Source organism: Liolophura sinensis, chromosome 1 (assembly GCF_032854445.1).
Source record: "Liolophura sinensis isolate JHLJ2023 chromosome 1, CUHK_Ljap_v2, whole genome shotgun sequence".
In the NCBI taxonomy this organism is placed as follows: Eukaryota; Metazoa; Mollusca; class Polyplacophora; order Chitonida; family Chitonidae; genus Liolophura; species Liolophura sinensis.
Window position 1 is genome coordinate 52,115,252 of NC_088295.1, and position 26,359 is coordinate 52,141,610.

General features: G+C 38.4%; 1 protein-coding gene across 1 annotated transcript in view; it reads left to right on the forward strand.

Moving 5' to 3' along the window:
- The first annotated feature begins 21,784 nt into the window (after nucleotides 1–21,784).
- The window catches only part of LOC135462097 (SH3 and multiple ankyrin repeat domains protein 3-like), a 73,735-nt gene continuing 69,160 nt past the window's right edge, over nucleotides 21,785–26,359 (forward strand). Inside the window, exon 1 of the mRNA XM_064739454.1 lies at nucleotides 21,785–21,878. The gene's annotated coding sequence lies outside the window, so the exon portion shown is untranslated. The remainder of the gene's footprint in view (nucleotides 21,879–26,359) is intronic.

Sequence of the window (26,359 nt, forward strand, 5' to 3'; positions counted from 1 at the left end):
GTCAAACGAAATAAAACCTCCTAAGTAATACCGAGGACCACGATCGCCCACATCTGAACTCTTTACGTTCCACCGCTTCGTTCAATCACAGTCTGTTTACAACAATATGCCTCAGCTTACGACGTTCGTTTCAGTTGGCATTTTGGATTATGTTAATTAGCCCGCTGTGTCAGATTTGTGAGCCCTAAAGCAGAGGTAGAAGACTGAGAACGAAATGAAGAGAGTATAGATGTGTTTTAAACAGTCGTTCAAGTATATCCACAGAGCTGGAACTGTCAGACTGCAGATAGATAGTTTAATGTCCGCTAAATCGATTACATTTATAACGGAAGAAAAACGGTAAAATTTAGTGATCAAACATCAGAAAATCTATCTATAACGATAGAGTTACCGTTGACCATAGAGACGTCATGGCGGTACATTCCCTGTGGGCTTGTGAGGCTTCTCTGTGTGTACAACACATACCACAGCAGACAATCACTATTTTTTGCAACTAATTTTGAGATTGTTCCATGTCATTCAGTCAGGCCTATCTACTACAAAAGAATGCTCAAGGCTGATGCTTATCCCAGAATAAAGCCAAACGAAAAAGATAAGAATTTCACTCCAGGATGCCTATGCCAAAATTCTTACTGCCTTGTTTAAAACAGCAGGCTGTGATATGAAATAACTTGAGATAGAGGTCAGTGGTATAACCGTCCTTTAATTTCTAGGGTGAACTAAGCTCAATTTCATTTGTAAAAAGCGTACATAATTCCTAGACATTAAATGTGCATGTAGAATAGCATGTACAAGTAGTATGAAGTGAACCAGTTCCTTTCACGACAGAACTATCACCTCTCTATGTTTTACATGGACAACAATGAAATTGGTCAGATACATCGCTTTCATCCATCCCCCTACATCTGACTACTTTTCAGCTTTATGGCACAAGTGGTTTCAGGTCTCGTTTACCTTTGAAAAGACCAAACACGCATATTTGCGAGCTTTATTTGCAATTTACAGTAAAACTACATATTCAAAGGGGAAAAATTCATTCAGATGGACAAACTTTTTTTTCAATACTGAAAAAGGGCATGGTATGGTAAGGCTGGGAATCGGCCATAGTGCAACAAAACTGGTCACCTCAAGCAGTGAAACTGACTATAGCAGTGAGTGACAGCTGCCGACACACTCGTAAGATTACTTCTTTTCTTCAGTTTTGTTTTACCCTTCTTTTCCTGTTATATGGCTAGCATGCGACTAATAAAGCTCCAATCCGTGGTTCAGTTTGTTAGCGCGCTATCGCAGCGTCTCTCAGGAGCCTCTCACCAATGCGGTCGCTGTGAGTTCAAGTCCAGCTCATGCTGGCTTCCTCACTGGCCATACGTGGGAAGGTCTGTCAGCAGCCTGCGGATGGTCGTGGGTTTCCACAGGGCTATGCCCGGTTTCCTCCCACCATAATGTTGGCCGCCGTCGTATAAGTGAAATATTCTTGAGTACGGCGTAAAACATCAATCAAATAAATAAATAAATATAAAGCTCAAAACATGCACTGAGGCGATGTATAGGTCTTACAATCGAGAAATTGTAGCCGGATCTAGAGGCACTTAAAGATCTTTCTTTGACATTACACACTGAAAAATTGTGAAAATCACTGCACCACAAATGTAACTTTTTGAAGAATTCTTGAGCACGCAGGTATGCACCAATCAATTAAATAAATATATAACAAATGTAACTTTCAGCTACTTCCGCTAGTCATAACATGTTAATGTTAATGATAGTCAGAGGACCAAATGTGCCCTCAAACAGGATTTACGTATAATTTCGCTATAGTGACCAAATATTTCGTAATACCGGACCTTAAACATTCTAATTCAAGATAACAGTTATTTAATGTATGGCGGCCTTAATATATCTTTAATCATACAAAATTGTGTATTCCAACGGGAAAAAAATGGAGGTGTAGTCAATCAAATAAGCCCACTTCATAACTGAAGTGAGCTATGTACAACTTTAGTACCAGGGGTAGAAAAGGCTTAGTGTAGTGGAGGTATTTAGCATTTACCTCTGAAAGTGCAAAATATAGTAAACGCGTTTTTTTCTAGGATATGCAAGCCTTGTATTTTTCAACACAACTACTTCATAAAAGCTTTCATCACGGAAGTCTAACTAGAATTCTACCCGCAACTTAGCTCTTTACTTTCGCTCCATATGTTCGTTTATTCAAAGGAATCGAGTTCATTCCATTGAATATTTAACACAAAAGATTTAGTACCCTTTTTGTGTGTGTCTGCTATATTTACCGTATTTACTTCAGTGTGGCGAGTGCCATCATATAACTGTTTACATGCGTCGGTTTAATAATCTGAAGGCTTCATAATGACCGTATAGTTCTGTTTTTGTCGGCGGTCAACAGTTTCATCACAAAATGTTGAACGGGCACCGTTCCGTTCTTACAGTGGAACTGATCTCACTCATCCTTGGGGTGACGTCATGCAGTGATAGCTTATCTTTGATAAAGTTGTTCAAATGTACACATGACAGCCTAGCTCGAACAAACATATATTTCCACAATTTTATTGGCTGCTATTTTCTCTGATGTAAAACCTTTCTGCTCGGATTGTTAAAGCCGGGTTAAAGTTATCATGTCAAAACCATTATAAAATATTGTCGATATGTGCTTGGAATAACAGATATGAAGGCACAAGGTATAATGCTGAGAGAGGCTTACCTGTGCGTGAACTTGTATGGTGTACATTTTGCTTGCCATTGGCGACACAACAATCACTGACTTGCTCGGCATTTTCAGCTATAACAGGACCAGTTCGGTGTACTGAAGTGTATTCTCTTATGAACGACTTATATATCTGCGCTTTCATGTAGATCACCTATTTTATAGAAATGTTCTGCACCCACATCTTTGTAACATGTGTCGCAGTTCGAGACCACTCCTCTGGTCAAATCCTTGAACGTTTGTAAACATGAATGCGTCATCATAATGACGTAGTCATAAAAAAACAAACACACACACAAACAAGTAAAATGAACACTGGGAGCAGTAGAACCAGTCTTGACAGCATTTCATGTGTTATGGTTGGTCGACCCTAGAATATTTTGCTTCGGATAAGTATTACCCAGAGAGGTATAAGTATGCGTCAGAAGACTTATATATGATTTGCCATACCCATTTGAACCGTGGGCTTTTCTAATGAGTCCAAGATGAGCTGTCCAAATTCTTTACTTTTTTCTTCTACTTTTTTTCCTTCGTATTTTTAAAGTGTAATATTGTGCAAAGGCTACCCTGAGTAAAGAAGGGACGTGTACATGGAATAAAACTTTCTATGTGAAAGTGCATGAATGTATGACGAAGTGTTTATTAGGCACACTCAGGGTTGTCTATAACCGTAGGAAAGGTCTTGGTACGGTAAAGCGGACAATCGACCTCAGAGACGATCGATAAGAAAGAGCAGAATTCAAAATCCAGAAACAGTTCTATAAATTCTCGAATCAGAAAGTGTAAAAGAAAGTACAAAACTTCCATGACCAGAGGGTGAGTGAGTGCTTGGGGTTTAACGTCGTACTTAGGAATTCCATGCCATAGACGAAATGTTGCTGATTAGCTACCCGCCAAAAAAAAGTACTTTCAATTAAGTTTTGGCCGGAATATGACGTCAGGCTTTTAATTTGTTATATTAATATTGTCCATAATTATTCACTGAATAAGTGAGTACATGTAGTTCTGAAATCCATATTTCTATACCAAAATCATATATGAATCCTGCTTGAGAGCACATTTTGTCTTCTGTTGCTAACTTTTATGCTAAATATGCCGGCCGCCGTCGTAGGCCCATGAGTGAAATACTCTTAAGTACGGTGAAAAACATCACTCAAATAAATATGATAATTACAACATATACTGTTATGTGCTGTAAGTTACATTTCCCCAGTTACATTTTTAACAGTGTTAAATACGCAAAAGATATTTCAGTGCGACTTACATACGTTTTTTTTGATTTTATGACATAGGCCTACAAAGCTGTAATATGAATATAAAACTGGATTCAGTGCATGTTTGGATTTTTTATACGGTAGTGTCACGTATCAAATAAAAGGAGAGGGGTGTCAGAAGAGCAAGATAGCTAATCCCGACATTCGACCTTGGACCTTCAAGTTGGGTTCAGCTTGTACGCACTGACCCTATCCCAGAATTCATTCCGAGACACGAGCATCGCCCAACCTTGAACCGCGATCCTACACTATCCATACGTCACAGTTACGTACACCAAATCCATTCCGGTTATCTGCCTCATTTAAAGACTATTTATATCTTACAAGTCGCATCGATCAAGGCGACGATTGCTGAATTTTATTGAACTAAAATCTCTAACATGCAAGCAATACACGAGTAATAAACATTTCACCTGAAGTATTTATTCTTATCACGTCACTCGAGCTAAATATTTAGCCAACAAAGTCGCGCGTTTTCACGTGAGACATTAATTACTAATCACATTACGCGAGTAAATAAACAACACTCGACAACCTTCAAAGATGGCACTTCCCATCTTCACATATCTAAGCCCACCTTATTCTAGTTAATTTACTTTGGTTAGCGCGCTAGCACAGCGTGATGACCCAGGAGTCTCTCACCATGCGGTCGCTGTGAGTTTAAGTCCAGCTCCAGCTGGCTTCCTCTCCAGCAGTAAATGGGAAGGTCTGCAGCAACCTGCGGATTGTCGCGGGTTTCCCCCGAGCTCTGCCCCTTTTTTTCTTTCCACCATAATGCTGGCCGCCGTCGTATAAGTGAAATATTCTTGAGTACGGCGTAAAACACCAATCAAATAAATAAAGAAATAAATAGTCAATTTACTAATACCGCATATTGTAAATTAAAGTTATTGATTTTTGTGATGTCTCCTTTTTAACTTGTATTTTGAACATCATTAATACATACCAGCACTATGGATTCCAGCATGACAACGGATGTTTTAATTACTGGTATATTTTATTATCCCAGTTTGCTCATATATAATTTTACGAGGAAAATAAAAATACTTAATAACAAAATTTGCAGTGGTAGATTATTCTACAAATTAATTGTAACTTGATATTGTTCTTAGCTCGCAGTTTACATGTTATTTTGTAATGATCGTTACGGGAGGCTATTCTATTTTATTTTCTGGATACATTTTGGACTTTCTGAAAATAAGAGTTCATTTTATGTTGATGTATTGACATCTTTTAAACCCAATTTATTACAGGGTACTTGTTTTACAATACTCTACTCACAATATGTGGGGAAGATTTTGAGTACCGTACTTATAAGCTGTTTTTCCTTCACAAAGTGGGTGACTTGTGGTTGGAATATATGGGTGCAGTGGACACTCGGGGTACACTGACGGCTCCATTTTTTCTCTTCCACTTTACCGAACGCAAACAAACATGATCGTTGGGGAAAATTTAAAAGAACATTATACGTCTGTTTTGACCAGGACACTCAATATCTCCAGCTTCTTTCATGATGGCAGCATTTTGAACAATCTGAACTATAAATGAGTTTTCTCAAACAGAAGAGAAAGGTCTGTTTCTTCTGGAAAAAAAATCCATTGAATAATGACGCGTGTTCTTCAGATAACATACTTTAGAAGTCTGATCATTACCAGAAAGCTGATTTAATCAGTTTAAATAGCTCTCGCTGCATGACACAGATGGCAGACCGTATCATAGCAGACACAACCACAGGTTTGATGGGGATATAACTGACGAACATTTGAAATTACACTTCAGGACTTGTCCTTTACCAGAAATGTCTAACAATGTTGGGTCATGGTACAATACAATTTCTAATTCTAGCGCTTGAAGACTAGTTTTTTCAGCCCTTATTTAAACTCGAATAGAAAGCCGCCGGGTATACTTCCTCCTAGACAGCAAATACAAATGGACTGACGCCTAAGACGGGAGTCATGCCAGCAACAAAATTATAACGCAGTGCCTAGAGACCTAACCAGAAACTGGGAAGAGATTCTGCAAGCATTCCTTGCTTGTCTGGTGACTTCAACGGGTGGACATAAACGTTACTGAGCTGGACAACGCATTACCCAAAAGCTTTCTCGCCTTCTTACAATACCTGACTTTACTTTGTACAGGCGATTTTACATTATTGACTCATTCTAAAACTCAAACGCACTGGGATAATCTGTTTCAGCTGAGTATGGGACACACCAATACTTAAAAAAAAAAACAAAAAAAAAACAAAGAAGCAAGTTAAACACAGTTCTTTTCCATTTTTGTCATATTTGCTACATCTGGTAAATAAAGTGATTGTTTTCTCCATTAAGACATGGTTTCAAAACTGATAACAGGGGCAAATAGGTGTCATTGGTGTAGGGCTTATCTCCGCTCCACTACTTTCTCCCCCTAATGGTTGTATCGACAGTGTTCACAATCTTCATCAGTGTTGTAGTACATGAACTGTCAGGCTCACCGCTCACCGTTTTTATACAACCTTACCTTTTTTTAAAGCCATTTTTACTCCCAAATATGAAGCATATGACTTTTACTCATGCATGTTTGAACATATCACAAACCAAACAGAGCACAAAAAATTACGTTTCATAAACCCTTTTATCAACAGTTACTGGCTTCATGTTTAAGAGTCATTAACGTCTAAGACAATCTTTATTTTGTCTTTGACATTAGCTTGCCGCTCGGTTCCAAAGTAAACAGGATCTTTCCCTATTTCTTCAAATATATATATATATATATATATATATATATATATATATATATATATATATATATATATATATATATATATATATATATTTGAAGAAATAGGGAAAGATCCCCTGAAAAAAATAACAAAACTTTCTAGATTCTGTTATATTCCAACTGAAGTTGCAAACTTCATGTTATTTTCCAGGAATATGAATATGAATGTCCACAGAGGTCTTTATATAGGATATGTGTTACCAGTAACTGAGGAACATGTTACGTACATGTCAAAACAGGCAGTGGTTTAGTTACATGGCATGATACATGGATAAATTGTTGCTGGGAACAAGGTCGTACATGTATAAAGCTGCTAAGCAGCGAACAATAGAAAAATCAGTACTTAAGAGTGTCTATCCATCTTTATTAGCATCGAACGGATGACCCTGCCTATAATCTGTGACATAATATTTGTACATATACAATGACCAATATATATACAATGAGTAATAAAAATAAACTTGTTTGACAAAATTAATCAACATAAATTATACAGGTATGTGATACATCATGATATTATGAGATACGATATTAGGGCCGATGACTACCATTGAGACATGGGTTGTATTTATTTATGAAGTTTCTTTTACACCTACGGTGACTTGACTTCCGTCTAATGCCTTATAAAATGGAAAGACTTTAAACGAGGGAGTCAGTGACAATGCGCATGAGCGTATGTGCTTATTGACTGGAAGATGACAATATTCTTCGTTTGAATCCAGGCACCAAGGTGAGCTAGGATGGAGCACCACCATTTCTGGCTCAGTACGAACACAGATGCAGTATACTTCACCTCTTGTGATCAAATTAAATAAAGTGACTGTGGTCAGGACACTTGTGAATATTGTGGTTCGAACCATTTATTTCTATATGAACAACAAATACTTATATGTAAACATGAAACAGATGTACATGTACACAGAAATAGAACTTTAGCCCTCACATCCAGAAAGGCATATAATGAGAGGCAAAGAGGGAAACTAATTTGAAACACCTCCATGATTTCTCAGAATTTTTTCAACAATGTACAGATCAGCTGCAACAGAAAACATATATGCCCTCTAATTCCATTGTACATACCAAGTCCATAAACCTTTACAAGAGTCAACAAAAGACATTCATGACAAAGTGCCGATTACTCCAAATATCTTCATTTGTTATTTTCCCATTTTCCAGTGTTTTGAAAGAACAATGTGTTAACAATACCTTTTGTGCACATATCGAAAATAACAAATTTCTTGATTTCGCACTATGTAAATTTTTTGTCATCTATGACAAAATTATTGGCTTCGTGTAAATTAATATTTTTCTCTTTAAAACAAACAAAAGAACGAGATACTGTTCCTTAAATTTAAACACTCTTGAGAGTTGTCATTGGACCCTTCTGGCACAGTACACTAAATGACCTATACATTTGACCACAAAAGAGCATTTTGGGGGGCAAATCAATGTCATGAGATATTACTTCTGGTGCTAAAATTTGCACTTACCCAGAAGGGTATCATCTTACTTTCAAAGCGCCTTTCTAAAATCAATAAAACTCCAAAATGAACAATTTAGTCATGGTGGAAATTTACGGTGATTTAGGGTAAGGCCGTGAAAAATGTAGGCAGTATTTCTGACGTCTTGGATTGACGGAAGGTATTTTTCTTCGACCTGTTTTAACAAGATATTGCATAGGGCCTGAAGGTATCATCACGTGGCAGGTAACAATGGTGGCAGAGAAACCCCTTCTACCAACTCCAAAAAAAAAATTCAGTAGTCAAATAGCATATAAATGACAAAAAATGGTTATCAGAAAGCATAGCTGCATATACATATCATTTTGTTGAATGAGGGAGTTGAGGTTCTGTAACCTGAACACTGCTCCCCAACCCTCCTTCTACCCTATTTCTTCTAGTTTTTGGGACATTTGGTCTGCTCTTTTTAGCCAGTGTACATGTAGAAGTAGCAGGACTATTTAGCTTCTTTTTTCTCACATGGTTTGACCATCTAATTGTAGAATTTATGTAGATTTTTACTACACTTTGTTGATTAAAATTGTGCCTGTATACTTCAATAAGTTTCTTAACGTCGAGATGTCATGTCATTGTGACCTTTACACTGTGCTGTGGTTATCACGTATAGTTTAAACAGTGATAAGATTCTTGGTAGACAGAGTCAGTTGACAATGTCATGGTATCCTTTATCTCAAGCCGATTATTACCTGCGTGTATCTACGTTCAATAGGATGTTTGTTATGAAAGGTAAAATCCGCTTATACTTGCCACAGATTGGTGATGTATGGTTGATGGACGATATCAATGCTCTATCGATGTTACTGAATATGGACGTTCATGTTTGTTCAGCAGACTGAGATATGTGTCAGAAGGTTAAATGCCTCTATGTAAATCATAGATCAAGAGTAGTGTTAACAAAGTCTCGATATGATATCTTAAATGCTGACGTTTCACAAACCGATCAAGGTATGAACTGTGCATAAAACATTGCAAGATTTTGAATAAATCAGACTATACCGTCATGTCTCAGAAAGGTACACTACCTTCCGTTATAAACAATAACATCAGTCTCCGAACCGTATCGTTTTCTCGTTCTTCTTAACTTAACCTTAGAGCGATGCCGAGCCAAACTTAGAGATCGCTGTAGATAGTTGTGTGATAAGAAAACCCGAACTTGTCTCACGTGTCAAGTTCACGCATTCAACCTCCCAGAACGAGTCGAAATAACATTTCATAATGAACAACACATTGACATCTTTACTTTTTAAAAAGAACTGGGAAAGATACGTAATATTCTTCTTTCAGCGCTACTAGTATCTGTCCCAAAAATTAGAAGAATTAGTAGTTTAAAAGTTTGTTTCTAGATAACACAAATATATGACCATGGTATTAAACAGGGAATTGTCAACCAAAAACTCATATTTTTGATAAATAAAATACCAGCCCTCAGAGTTCCTCTCAGAAAATATAGACGATAAAATTTTAAATAACAGTATAGGAGAAATATAGGAATTCTTACCTGAACATATGGGAACATTTAGGAAACTCCAGGAGCTCTAATTCTGAGAAATATTGATGACATACCATTTATTTCATTGTTGTTTAATTCCATACTGAAGAAGTTTTCAGCTATGCAATGGGGTAGAGTTATTTGGCTGAGTGAAATTGGTAAACCACAGAAATTTGGCAAGTTTGTGCATTACTTGATATGCTCATGCTGGGTTCCCCTCCTGCCGTATGTGGGAAGGTCTTCCAGCAACCTGCGGATGGTCGTAGGTTTCCCCCGGGCTTTGCACGGTTTCCTCACACCATAATGCTGGCCACCGTCGTATAAGTGAAATATTCTTTAGTACGGCGTAATACACCAATCAAATAAATAAATAAATAATTCTGAAGGAAGACAAATAGCTTTCAACAATTGCGCAATCAGCTGAATGATGTAGTATTACCATCATGAGAAACATGTAAGTATCCTCAATTGAGGATGGCTCACATAAAGTCACACCTTGTTATTGCTTTATCATTCACAAAAGGAGTGAAACGTTGAAATCGTTCCTATTCTCACTGCTTGTGAGGGCTTGGTGACAATAAGTGGTGGTAGACAATGCTCATGCGGCCATTTACTAAAGACTGAAGACTATTAGCCTTCCACCATTATGGTGTGCATATGTGTGTGTCACATGTGGGAAAACTTGCCAGTACCTTGTGAAAGGTTGGTGGTTTGCCACAGACACTTCAGTCTCCTCTGGAAGGTAACCCAACCAACTCTTATCAAAATATTTATAAGGCTTTTCTTTTTGCTTTTCTCCAAACGTTAACATCCTTAAAATCTCTATCTACCTGCCAAACTACCCTATTTCACAAACCCTCGACCCCAATTACTTTCTTAAGGATGGTCTCAAGTGAGTAAAAAATTCTAGAGTATAGCATTAAAAATCAAATAAATCAATTAAAAAATAAGGCATCTGGTGACAAAGTCTTGAAGTTTGCAATTTCAGTAACAGAACATCTAGGACAGATGTGTCCTTAAGGTTCACAGGTATGCAAAACTCACCACCTGCAAATTCAGAACATAGTTGTGCACAGAATACCAATTAAGTCATTACCTTTGTAACTCATTGTAATTAGCAGGCATGGAAGACATCATCGATGAAACATGTTGGTGTCATTGTGGTTTAATTAGATGTATGCGAAAACTTGAGCTTAATATACAGTTTATGTGCCTTGGCATGTAGTACTTTTTGAGATTCCACCCTTAACATATATATGCGTGGGAAGGTCTGTCAGCGACCTGCGGATGGTCGTGGGTTTCCCACGCGCTGTGCCAGGTTTCCACCCATCATAATGTCGTATAAGTGAAATATTCTTGAGTACGGCGTAAAAAACCAATCAAATTAATAAATAAATAACATATACATGTACCTTAACATTGATTCTTGACATTTTCAGTAATTAACACACACAGTCATCAATGGATTACATTTATCTGCCTGCGGTCAATGCAGCTTTATGTGTACAAAATAGCACACTTAACATTCACCTTAACATTGGATAGATAGGGAAAATGAAAATTTATAAATTTACAATTTATAGAGCATAAAACATGTACTAAACATTAATGAAAATACACTTTAAATGCACTATCCTACAAATGTTAGAAAACGGTACTTCAAGATTAGATTAGTTTACATGTAGTGCTATTATAGTAGTATTCCTTTCATTTGCATTAACGGTAATTGAATGTAAATGTAAGCTCCTAATGTACCATACATGTATTTCATACAGGAAAGCTAAAAAGCAGCAAAAACGTTGAGAGTGACAGTAAAATTTGAGAAATTTATGGTAAAACGTACGAAATATAGGAATTTTTCAGCAAATACGGTTAATTCGCCTTCGACCTAAAATATAAACTCTTCCACATCGATCTGATGTAAAACTACCGTTAGACTACCCTGACGCGACCTAAAATATACACTCTTCCACATCGATTTGATGTAAAACTACCGTTAGACTACCCTGACGCGAACATTATTTCTTAAATATCGAATGATCTGAAAAATATTGGAAAATATAGAAACAGCCTGAGGCCTGTAATATGCAAATGTATATCTCCTGTATTAAGGTTGAACCTAAAGATGCAAATCTGGGCTATTAATTACATTAATCATTGACATTTTGATTGCAATGCACCTTTGCATGATACTTTGTATGACCTATTCATTGTTACGTGTATACAACACTCGTTAAATGTTACACGTTAGAAGTAGGGTAAAACATTCGACTGCAAGGCTGACGGAATGATTATTTAATGCAGTTCCATTAAAAGTGATATACCTATATGTAAATAAAAATGGTAAACTTCATTTCAATAAATATTTCTATTTTGTAATGATCAGGAGAATAATTACAACACAGGGATTCATATAGTAGGGCTACACATCATAAAAATGTTGTAACCTTCCTTCATCTGTTATAATCTCTCCATTAACATGAACGTTAACAAGAAGTTGTTATGCAGACTGAACTGTTACACACTGTTAACAGTTGAACTGTTAAGAAATTTTTCACAGATGAAAATAAACAGGAACTAAAGCTGTTAGGAAAAAGCTTAAAGTTTTTCTTCCGATAGAGTTATTATGACTTCCATCAGTTGTGATCAATTTTATCTTACAGTATTAGATGCAGGAAGGTCTTCCAGCTACCTGCGGATGGTCATGGGTTTCCCGGTTTCCTCCCACTATAATGCTGGCCGCCGTTGTACAAGTGAAATATTCTTGACTACGGCGTAAAACACCACTCAAGTAAATAAATAAATAAATAAATAAAAAATAAATAAATAAAGTATTGGAATGACGAATGGTACTATATAGCCCTTTTCACACAGCTGTTTTCAGCTTTACACCTATAACAGTTTTTTTGTCACGTGACCTCAATTTGATCGCAATTTGCGGCAAAACCATACATCCAGGAAAGAAATAAGACCAGATTCATGATCAGGATGTCAAGCTGTGTCGGGTATATTGCTTACAATATTGTTACATTCAAACAAGACATAAATGTATTTAAAATGCATTATATAACCAAGGGAAGGTCTAAGTGCCAAATATAGTAAATCGGGCTTGGGGTAATTTTTAAGCACTGCAACTCCCGCATTTATTAAGACACTTCAAAGATTTTCCGCATACGTTCAGTAAACATATAGCCCTTTGAACTCCGTAATTTTCAGCTTTACAGCTATGGTGGTTTTGTGTCATGTGACCTCCAAATATGGGGGGAAATTGCACTTTAATCAGACTTTAATCGTAATTCTTGACAAAACTGTGTAACGGAGAAAAGAAAAAATATCAGATTCGTGAGCATAACATCAAACTACACCGAGTTGTACACCTATACAGCATACTTAAAATATTTAAATTCAGAAAATTTTAATCACGTGACAAATTCGGTAACCTGGGATCGAACTCTGAGTTGAATGCCTGACTTGAGCGCGATCTGCCTAATGTAATTAAGTCAATTTGTGGAAAATTTTGCCAGCATCTCCTTTACTACCTACTCTATTATGTATTTGTACAAGTTCAGAAGGCAGTCGCAATTTTCACTTGAAATTTCCATAAACAATTTGCCTTACACTTATATCTTTCATACAAGAGCATAAGTTATTGGTCGAAAATCAGTACATAACCAGACACCCGGCTTTGCATCTTGACTTTACACCGTTTATCGCTTAGGCAGTTGGCCGGTCATTTGGTATGCAGTGGAACATGGGGACCAATCGCAATTGCAGTGCAAATCATAAATATGCAAATGTGCCAAATATGGTACATCTGCCTTTGGACATTATTCAAAAGCGTGCATGTCCTGTGTTTCGTGACACAGGTCAACGATTTTCACCATACATACAGTACACATATAGTAATAGTTTTCTGCAACATAACGTGCAAAAATGAGGGAAATTGCGCTTTTTCGCCTTGTGATCGCAACTTGCGACAAAAATATACACCGCAGGACAAAAATAAAACCGGAACCGGATTCGTGATCAGGGCATCAAACTATGTCAGGTAAGATGTTAAGAATCTTCAAATTCAAATTTTTCGTTTTCACAAGACGTCACGTCATATGTTTCAGTTAAAACACAATTTGCATACACACAGCATGATTTTTCTGTCCAAATAGTCTCCATGGAAAGCTTGATATTTGTGATAAATTTTAAGTCAATCAGAAATTGGGTTTTGGAGAAAATTACTGTCAAATGTTTTCACTTCAACCCAAAATGGCCGTCACGTCACGTGACTCAGTTCACCCAACTTTTTACTCGTCAAATTTCATCTCAGGGCCTACCACATACCCAAGTTTCATGCATTTCTGCTGGGCCTTTTTAGCTGTAAAAGTTTTTCATGTTTGAAAAATGTGAAAATGGCGATATTGTTTTTTTTGGCATGTGCTACTTTCGAAGTGCTGACGGCACTTAGGGTTATACAAAATTTGCCTCCTTGTCTTAAAATGACGTTACGCCTTAAGACTGGCGCCATTGGTTAAGGAGATATACCCTCTTCCGGTTTTAGGTTAATCGCTTCCAACTTTGAAAAAAATTGCACGTTTGGATCAGCGTTCAAAATTGAATAACAAAGACTATTTCCCACACTTCGTTTCTCACACTGCAGTTGTTTAGAATGGTTATTAGTCTATTACAATAAACCTAGTTTAAGGTTATTTTTCATTGGATAGCCAAAGACTAATTTGCATAAAACTCAAAAATCGAATTTTGGAGAAGGTCATGGAGAACAGAGCTGAACCAGTCTTATGTGGTGAAGATTCATGAATTTCTGCATTGAAACATTTTCAGTAGTTCGTTTTTCATTCCCAGTTCATTACAATGTCATTGTAGAAGAATTTAACACAGAGAGCGGATATGTTTTTCTGATATCTTTTCACCAACAGTGGAAGTGTAAATGCAATATCATTAATTTTCTTCCATTATTACTAAGTTCCCAACATCTATTACCCATTATATGTTCCTTAAGAATATGAAAAGTCTGTGTTAATGGCTTCCATCATATACAGCTGAAGAAGTCACGTTTCATAGTTTGGCCCTTACTTTCCTTTAAATACGAGTCTGCACTGAAGAATTAGGCAATGATGCTAACATGTTATTCCAACAATGACATTCAACCATGTTGATTGGTATTCTGCAGATTTCTAATCATGTCTCCCCAACTTAATACAAACATGGATATTTCTACGCTATGCTTAATATGTTCCATCAATACCTGACCAGCTGTTGGAATTGATCTGAATTTGCATATAGCCAAACTGTGCCACAGCCAACGGTACGTGTCTTAGCAAGAATTTAGATGAACTGAAAATATTCATGGATCTCTGTAGAGCAGTCCTAGACAAACATACTCCTTTCTGTGGCAAAGCAGTAAAGCAGTGGTATACAAAAGTACTGAAACGCCTAAACGATGAAGATATGGCAAGTGTTAGGAAAGTTTCGGATTATATGCGCTACTAATTAGTTCAAGATACAGTAAGCTTCAGTGAATGACACAGCAGTATACGAACAAAATGTAAATTGCAGCTGTTTGAAACTTGGCATAAATTTTTTTACAGACATTAAATTTTGAGCAAACCTCTCAGCATCTTATCAAGAACCAATGGATGGTTTTTCCTATAATTTAATATGGTTTTGGAGTGATATTAGTTACATGAAGTTTAAAGAAGACATTAAAAACTTTGGAAGATCTTAACGAGTCAAAATATAGATATACATATATATATGATCTAACTTTGATGTATTCCAGGCTGGTGATTCCATACTTGCTTTTGTTTTTTTTCTCCATGTTTCTAATTTATTGAGATAAACGGTAAATGACCTAAAATTTCACCCTCAAACTCGCTAAGTGTATCCTGTGACTCATTGTGTTGACTGTGGTTCTTGCTGACTGGATGCCGCAAGAGAGCATCAGGGGATTATAAGGACAGATCAAGAATGCAATAAACATGCTAACGCTTCACCGAGCAGTCAGTCTATGATCCTACCAACAACAGTTCATGTTTTCCTCAGTTTTTACCATTCTGAATTTACTGCATGCACTTCAAAACAGGTGCGCCTTGATTGTTTATGACAACCATATTGTGATAAACAGGAATTTGGGAGAACACTCTCAGCAGATCAAGCGGAACTACCCAGTACCATTATACATGTGGAGTGCCATGTCAAATATCCGTTTAACTGGAGAGCTCTTCATGTACAAAGTTGTACCTTAGCAGAATTTAGCAAACCACAAATCCATCCTCGCAAACTTGTCCTACCAGCAGCTGATATGTCAAACTGCAATTAAAGCAACAATTATACACATGCGTTTGCCGCGCTGCGGCTAAAAATTTGTTGGTCATTCTCGTGTAATTTGAGTGAGTGAGTGAGTGGGTGCTTGGGGCTTAACGTCGTACTCTTACAATTTTTCAGCCATATGACGACGAAGGAATCCTTAGGGTGTATGTAATGTGCCTCCTTGTTGCAAGACGGATTTCCACCGCTCTTATCTAGTGATGCTTCACTGAGACGACTTACCGAAGTCAAGTAAGCTGCCCCGCCCGAGCCATTACACTGATACGGGTCAACCAGTTGTTGAACTATCCCCTTCATGCCGAACGCCAAGCGAGAAAATTACAACTTCCTCTTTTAAAGTCTTAGGTGTGACTCGATTGATCCTGGATCTCCCGCTCCCACAGCGGCGTGTAATTTGGAAGTTGTCAACTTATTTCGTATTCATGGACACTTAGTGTAAAAATGACTATAAATTCTGATAGCTAAAAGACTGCTGATTTGAAAAATACTTTACAGATTAAAGATTTATTTATTTCCTTGATTGGTGTTTTATGCTTTAATGAAGTAAAGAGTGAAGAGTAAAATGTAAAAAATCAGTTGCTTTTATAAATTATTTCATTCGCCACTTTTCCACATTTTAAAAATTTTCTGTCCACCAGCACATTTTTAATCTATGTATTTATCACACATTTTTTGACTGATAATTTAAGGATAAAAGCATGAAAGAATTTTCATATTCTTTAACTTACATACTTACAACTAAAAAAAAATCAAAGATTCTTCCAACAAAAAATCTATGAAATTTACAACAGCTCAACTGATGAAGCCCCAACAGTAGAGTAAACAGAGCAACACAACGAGTGGTGTTTTTATTTTATAATAAAGACACAATAATGTTTGTAAAGCTATCTATTTATTTACTTGACTGGTGTTTAAAAACCTGAATTTTTTTTTACTTATATGCTGATGGTCAAGTTTATGGGTGGAGGAAACCTTTACAAATATTTATTACAGTATAATAACAAACAATATAGCAGCAATTAATATGACACATTTTCTAAATATGGTACTTTATTAACAGTAATGCATCAGGTCAATAAGCTAAGACAGCAACGTTAATTATTTATTTATTTATTTGATTGGTGTTTTACGCCTTACTCAAGAATATTTCACTTATATGACAGCAGTCAGCATTATGGTCGGAGGAAATTGGGCAGAGCTCGGGGGAATCCCACGACAATCCGCATGTTGCTGCAGACCTTCCCATTTACGGCTGGAGAGGAAGCCAGCTTGAGCTGGACTGAAACTCACAGCGACCGCATTGGTGAGAGAGACTCCTGGGTCATCACGCTGCGCTAGTGCGCTAACCACCTGAGCCATGGAGCCCTGCAACGTTAATTAAACAAAGATAATCTTTGGTGGAGATGTCCACATTATTGTAACAAGTAAAAGTGGATATAGTCCATACAATACACTCAAAACCCCTGCTGCTCTTCCTCCACACTCAGGACAAGACCTTGTGGCAGAATTCCCACTGCATTACATACATTTTCTTCAAATTTCTTGGTTAATGCGCCAACACAGCTTACATGTAATAGGTGTATTGACAGCGAAAATGATACTACTGTAATTCTTCAACCCTTTCACATGTTTGCAAGGTTTTATTCAAGCATATTCTGAAAGCATTCTTCTGCGTGGACTGATAAAATCATATTTTTTGTGAAGCCCTGAAATTGGCCAATCCAGCCAAAATCAAATTAAAAATGTGCATAAACTGCACAGAAAGTTGGTTTTTCATACATGCACAGGTTAAGAACTTAGGGTAAACTAAAATTATTCAGAACAGAATGCATTTCTAGTGAGTGAGTGACTGTTTGGGGTTTTAACGTCGTACTCAACAATTTTTCAGTCATATGAGGACGAAGGAATCATTAGGGTGCATGTACGTGTAATGTGCCTCCTTGTTGCAGGACGGATTTCCACCGCTCTTTTATTTAGTGCTGCTTCAGTGAGACGACTTACTGAAGGCAAGTAAGCCGCTCCGCCCGAGCCTTTATACTGATACAGGTCAACCAGTTGTTGCACTATCCCCTTCATGCTGAACGCCAAGCGAGGAAGTTATAACTTTCTCTTTTAAAGTCTTAGGTGTGACTCGATCAAGGACTGATCCTGGATCTACCAGTCCCGAAGCGGACCCTCTACCAGCTGTGCTATCCGGGCCGGTGAATGCATTTCCAATTGCCACTATTATGGCTAGAACATTATGTAGTACATGTAAATTTGGAGTAAGTGTGTGCGTGCGTGGGGTTTAACTTCGTACCTAACAATTTTTATTTATTTATTTATTTATTTGATAGGTGTTTAACGCTGTACTCAAGAATATTTCACTTATGCGACGTCAGCCAGCATTATCATCAGAGGAAACCGGGCAGAGCCCTGCGGAACCCACGACCATTCGCAGGTTGCTGTTAAACTTTATCACATACGGCCGGCGAGGAAGCCAGCATGAGCTGGACTTGAACTCACAGTGACCGCATTGGTGAGAGGCTCCTGTGTCATAATGCTACGCTAGCGCGCTAACCAACTGAGCCACGGAGGCTCCTAACAATTTTTTTGGTCATATGACAACGAAGGAGTCTTTAAAGTGCATGTGTAATGACCCAGAAGCCTCTCACCAATGCGGTCGCTGTGAGTTCAAGTCCAGCTCATGCTGGCTTCCTCTCCGGCTGTAAGTGGGAAGGTCTGCCAGCAACCTGCGGATGGTCGTGGGTTTCCCCTGGGCTCTGCCCGGTTTCCTCCCACCATAATGCTGGCCGCCGTCGTATAAGTGAAATATTCTTGAGTACGGCGTAAAACACCAATCAAATAAACAAATAAATTTAAAGTGCATGTAATGTGCCTCCATGTTTCAGGACCGATTTCCATCGATCCTTTATCCAGTGCTGCTTCACTAAGACGACTTACCGGATGCAAGTAAGCCGCCCCACAAGTCATTATACTGATACCCAGTGCTTTCCCTGGTGCTCGCCATTGTCGCAAATACAGAGTGAGTGAGTGCATGGGGTTTAACATTGCACTTAACAATTTTTCAGTCACATGATGACAATGTAATCCTTAGAGTGCATCCTTTGCTGCAGGTTGGATTTCCACCACTCTTTTAGCTAGTGCTGCTTCACTGAGATGACTTACCGAAGGCAAATAAGATGGAACTATAGATGGAGACCAACAAGAGTCATATGGATACTGCTCTCAGTCAATCATTTGATGATTACAAAGATTAAGTCAAGGCCGCTAAGAAAGTATGGCTAAAGAAAAATAGTATTGGCTACAAAATCTAATGAGCGGTTAAAAAAAATACTGACCCCCAAGGAAGCCCAAGAAAACCAGTCGTTACACTTTCCCTTAATGCTAAATGCCAAATGAGGAAGCTACAACTTCCTCTTTCAAGGCCTTATGTGTGACCCTACCCAAGATTGAATCTGGATCTAACGCCCTGAAGCTGACACTTTACGAACTGAGCCACTGGGGCCGGTGTTTAAATTTGAAGGCATTTCATTAAACACTGACTCAGAGTACATGATGTACAACCTACATGTGTACTGGACAGCATTCCTTGTTGGTGTACCAATGTCCAGAGCTCACTGCAGCTTGCCAAGTTAATACATGCATTGCAGGAAAACATCTGCAACATAAAAGTAAATTATTATTGCTCCCAAAATACTTCAAGCTAGTTCATGGTGAGAAATGACCTCCATCGTGTTTCAGACTCAAACTACGTATCGGCTTTGAAACATAAACTGTTGACAACAAAATCCAATGATTTGGAGTACCCTTACATTTGAAGGAAAAAAACAAAAAAGGCAAAAACCCAAGAATTAACTCCAAAGAAAAATTACTGCTGTAAGAAATTTTTTCGAACAGCCAACATGTACCTTAGTGGAAGTTCGAACTCAAAACATGACGGGCATTGGTTCGACTTGTTCGTGTCAGAAACGGCTAGATTACTGTTCACACATAGTTTAGCAATGCTGGTTTCGACATATGTACACTTTGGATGACTTAGGGAATCCGTGTATAATAAATATAAGGATGGGGTCTACCTTTGTGAAGGTCGGTGAAATTTTCTGTGTGGGACAGATAGGCAGTTACCTCTACTACGGCTCTACGTAGCAACAGCCCTCTATACAACCTAGCTAGTTCAATTAAATTAAACAATAAAATTTACCCTAAATGACTAAAATTTCACCCTCAAAATGCATATTTTGAGGCAAATAAATGTCACAAAATACTATTTATGGTATTGAAACTTACAATTTTCCAGTACAATATTATCTTGTGTTCCATGCATGAATCAGAATGAGGAAAAAGTGTTAGTAAGTAAGTCATGGACGAAATTTAAGGTAAACATTGAACTAAAAAATCCAGTGGGTCTTTAAATGCACTTGTATGGATTATGGAGAAAAATTCAATCACACATTTCAGACTAGTTACACACAGAAAATCTGATCAAGTGTTGACTTTTCCCTCTTCGAAATCGCAGTGTGAACTCATAATTCACTGGGTGCATCCAAAATCCTGATTGTATATCTAAGGCCGGGAAAACGAGGATAACAAGACAGTTAAGTAGACAATAGCAGCAAGATCTGACTGAAACTTTTGAAGCTGACTTTTCTTACTCGACTGACAGGGCAAACTATTCTTTCCATTCTACCTCCATTATGATTGATGAAACCAATCTTATCATTTATCATTTACTTTTCAGACTGGCTGTGTGGTCTTGCTGTTTATGGGTTGATTTCCATATATTTTGGCCCACAGTTCCGAAATTTTAGTACACTTCACTCCCCATGACTGTACAAAGTTATTTTGATGAGCAAGGATTTCAATAACATTTTTGGGAATGGATACTTGCAGAAGTGGTGATAAGGTCCTATTCTCACACATTGTCCTCTGTTTATCTATGTATCCATCTGATATCCATTAAGATATCAGTTGGAGTGCCACCCTGAACACAAAATCATCTATATATATAGGATATAAAAGGAAACTGGCACACAAAATCATATCTATCTACATAGGATATAAAAGGAAACTGGCAATCTGGTAAAACAACCACGGAAATGAACTAATGTGAGTCGTGACACATTGTCATCTATGTATGTAGGCCTATGTATCCACCAAAAATTAAAACTCTACACAGAAAACAGTTGGTGTTAGAGCCTGGATATGAATACGGACGGATGGACAGACAGACAGACGGACAAAATCGCTATAACATAATACGCTCTGCCTATTGGCGGGGTGGGTGGTGGTGGGTGGTGGTGGGGGGGAGATGAAGAGACAAGAGTCACCATCATGTAGGCCTAACCTACAGATGTACCGTATTGGTGTGCGAACTTTCTGCCGCACGACATACAAGCAATACATACAGGCAGGCCACAGCCAATAAAGTCATTTGCGAGTCCATGCAGTGATGCATTGATAAATAAAAATACGCTACTGTCAAACGACAAACACTCGGTACCATCCGAATACAGATATAGGACCCCTCTCACACTTGTAGTTAACACACGTCGTTGTTGCACAATCTTCACATGTGCAGTGAACTCCGCGGGTTTGTACTGTGGCATTTGATTGGTTCAATGGAGCCTAGCCATGCCCTATTTGTAAGATACGAACAAACAACAATTTGCGGTCAATGATATGGCGCTGTGAGTAGTATGGTGGAAAGTGGTACAACATTGGCAGGCGATTTGTGGTTATGTTTCCACGAGTAGCGGCACTATCGATATCAGGTGAGTTTGCAGGTATAATTTACACATCATATGTCTTCAGAGAGTGCTGAACTTTGAAGTCATTAAAACCATTTTCTTGTCACCGAATATATTTGTGCAGAGGATTGGAATGAGTACCCGTGACAACAACAACAGCAAAGTCGGGTTTGTCCTAGCCGCAACTGATTTGATGGTTACTTAACTAACGTACGTACCAACGTCGCAAATGCGACACGGCTCAAAGCGGGAAGATCGTTCAATTTAGACAAGGCCTGTCTACAGCTGGGCTCCGCGTGAAGCAGAAACATTGGGCAGAGCTTAATTTTAAGGATTTTTCCTGATTGGGCAACCATAGTTCTGTCTTTGAGGTTGCCCAGCACAGAATTTGGTTGCCCAGCACAGAATTTGGTTGCCCGGACAGTTGTGTCTGCAATTTTTCACCCAAAGATTAATACATATATACCTACTTTCCCAACATGATATTAAACCAAATAACCAACATAACAACAAAACAAAAACTGACACACTTGTTATGATTGGGTGTTATGGTGTCTGAAATATATCACTAGGCCCCAGGCTGCACATTGTTATGTTTAGTTCTGCTAATGCTACAAATATAACACTCCAGTGGCTGAAAGTGAAACTAGAGCTTACAGATGAAGGCATGAGTCATGTGCATACCTTGTTGTAACAGAAATTCAGAAGTGATGACAACTTTAGTGCAGCTGGCCTAAAATTATAGCATTAACAAATTTGTGAAAGAAATAATTTCGACTTAATTACAACATTTTGAAAAGTACATGTAAACTTTGAACTTGCAAACGCTTTTCTTACCACATGAGCTTGACAAGATTGCAGCACATGGAGAGTTCACTGTTCGTTAATCCGTAATGGCAGTGTTAGTGAGCCCTGTCCAAGAAACTCATTTCTAAAAACATCTGGTTACCTCCTGATAGATTTATTTATTGACCAGAAGGACTGTCCCAAAGACATTTGAGCAGTGTCAGGCTGATAGGCATATGGCTCTTGAAACAAGTGTAACTCCCATATATAATTTCCGTGCAGCTTGATTCCAGGCTGTGTATCTCGGCTAACATAGCATAATATAGTGATGGTGCCTACCAACGTCGCAAATGCGACACGGCTCAAAGCGGGAAGATCGTTCAATTTAGACAAGGCCTGTCTACAGCTGGGCTCCGCGTGAAGCAGAAACATTGGGCAGAGCTTAATTTTAAGGATTTTTCCTGATTGGGCAACCATAGTTCTGTCTTTGAGGTTGCCCAGCACAGAATTTGGTTGCCCAGCACAGAATTTGGTGTTAGTGAGCCCTGTCCAAGAAACTCATTTCTAAAAACATCTGGTCACCTCCTGCTAGATTTATTTATTGACCAGAAGGACTGTCCCAAAGACATTTGAGCAGTGTCAGGCTGATAGGCATATGGCTCTTGAAACAAGTGTAACTCCCATATATAATTTCCGTGCAGCTTGATTCCAGGCTGTGTATCTCGGCTAACATAGCATAATATAGTGATGGTGCCGGTGAACCAGGATAACATGATGATCAAGGGAAGGCTGAAATTTGCCTGTCAAAATTTTATGTCCAGCACAAAATATTCTATACAGTGTTTATAAAAGGGCTCTTGATATCGTTGACTTAATTTGGACTGGGTTAAAGAGTAGTGTGAGCATAACATCTGCATTGGAAAGCACATGTGGTATGTAATTTGAAGCCCTGTCATCAGAAGACAACATCATGAAGCCCACTTCAGACAGCATGTGGGCTTGTCCACCAGGACTTGGCTGTAAACCTAAGTATCCAGGATGGGTGTTTGAATGGGGATACCAGCTGGGAGGAGGGTTGGGCTTAGGGTTACTACCAAACTTTAATGAGGACAATTTTGTTTTCAACATAGTGGAGGGGGCAACACAGCATTGTATGGTAAATAAGGACATGTTTCTGTTATAATGGCTGTGAAATTCACACACTTCCAGCCCACTACATGTAGCTTCTTAGGTTTAATATTTCATCTGCCAGAGGTTATTTTACACATGCCCATGGGGTGACAGGAATTTATGGTTGTCTGCAGGGGAATTCAGCCCTCTCTGATGACAGGAAGACCCTAAAAACTGAGCCCTGTTTGGGAAGCTGGCCAGCTAATCGTGTTTTCTCCACATGGCCGTTGTACCTCACTACAGACGAAATACCTTCCAAATACAGGATGCACCAGCTGTGAAAGCGACAAGTTATTTGTGTACTATCAGACACAGAATTTTGTGATTCATGTTTGTGAATTTTGATGATGACCACATGGTGGCCGGTGACCTGTTCAGGTGAGCAAGTGGGAGGTATTTCGTTCCTGGTGAGGTACAGCAGCGATGTGGGGAAAATTTGTATAGCTGGCAGGCTTCCCTAGTGTTTCTGCTTCACACATTGCGCAGTTGTAGCGATGCATGGCCTAAATTGAATGGTGCAAGGACGATCTCCCCGCTGTGGGCTGGGTCGAATTTGTGACTGGTAGGAAAGTTAGTTCATTAACCGTAAGAGCAGTTGCGGCTGGGTTAGTCCTAGATACTGGGCATCTATTTTACCTACCCTTAGTCCATTCTGGTCTCTCCACACAAATTACAAGTATATCACATGTACTAATCATGATATAAAATGTGAAGAGTCTGAGACCATACTGGATTGTGGGTAGGACAGTTCTAGGGCCAGCCTTTAAGCATAATAGGCAGTTTCTTTTGCAGGTAGGGACGAACTTAAACGCTCACGAAATACGCTGACAATATTCGCAGCATGGTTGTAGACACACTAAGTGGATTTTTCCTTTGATCATGGTTAGTAGATTGTGTCATGTGACCAAGTAAATCATGTGACACAAACAAAATTTCACTGTTGAACACACGTGCAGTTTGATTGGTCACCTTGATCGTCTTAATTGCTGAAAATCGGAGCAAACACACTATCCAGACAGAGTGAAATTGCCAGCGTATTGCGAATTTCGGGGCGATTGCCTGTAGAATACGCTGTCACAAGTGTGGACACACTAGGCAGATTTTTGTAAATTTATAAATATGCCTGTATGTGGGAAAAAATCCATCTGGTGTGTTCCTAGCTTTACAATCCAGTCAAAACATCCGGGGGAGAAAAACGTTGAGCCCAAATTTTGATGTTTATGTTCAGGTTTCTTTCTAACAAGGTACACCAACGACCAGGCAATATTTGAGTTTTATTCACATATACATGCAGGGATACTCAGCGCATTATTGTAACGGAACACTCTAAGCCTATCAGGGCCATCTCACCTTCTGTCAGGTTAAAGCATAGCGAATTGTGCCGTACGTGCTGAAAGGCTAGACTGTGAAGGCCAGCTTTTGAATTGTGCCAGACTACTGGTGGATAAAAACTCCTGTGTCTAATTACATAGACATGGCCACAGACATGTTGTGTTTACATGTACATCATTTACATCATCTCCGAATGACAAGGTTGCAAAAGAGTAGATGTAAAATTAAAAAAAGAACAAAGATTATTTGTATAAATGTAGACATGAATTCTAACCAACCCGCGCATTTATAAAAACTACAGAGGCTGCTATGCGTATGAGCTATGGGTGGATTATCTCCCCTGATCCAGTCCCAGTATTTCAGGTAAAGGGAATATATTCCAAGAGCAAGTAAAATGTAATAAGCTAAAACATGTAACCATGCCATATCGTTACAATACTTTTTCAAAGGAATGCAAGTTCTGTGTTTGTTATACAGCTGGGCGATTTTCCGCTTGCATACGGTGCATATATGGCCCATTTTATTCATTGATTTTCAGCTTTACAGCTGAAACAGTTTACTGTCACGTGACCTGCAAATATGGGAGAGATTGCCTTTTTTTCCCCCAGTTTTTATCAACTTGTCAAACTACACAAGAGAATATGTTTAGAATCTTTAAGTTTAAATTTTTTGTTTTCACTTCGGCTGCATCAGCCAAAAACCTGATGTGCTCACACATCCCTTTTTTGGCACAGCTGAAGTCGTGAAATAAGGCGAGGTATATTAACAGTGGGGAACCGTTCACTGTTTTCTGTTCGTAAGTGTATGGTCCAAAATGCATCAGGTTAACACTTAAATTAACCGCAAAATCTGATTTATTACATAGACGTCTGTCTATCCTCTATAAGCACCCACACTGACAATCAAGAGTTAATAGGCTTTTCGACGTGACAGCCAGTTATAACGTGATGCTTTCAGAGCTAGTGATTGGCTAAATTCTTAAGGGCTTCTACAACATGGATACCCCAAGTGAGTTGTCTGTCAGTGCCATGTTCCCATTGCCGAACTTCATCTTCTCGGCTTTCAGAACTTTATAGAATTTTTTACATATATTTTCGGCAATAGCTGTGCCCTATATCCTTTTTTCTGTGTATATCTAGGAGCAGACTTATTGTTCATTTAAGCTTAAGCTTTTATTTTTTGTTAGCTCCTGTATTTTGGAATCTCATATATGGATT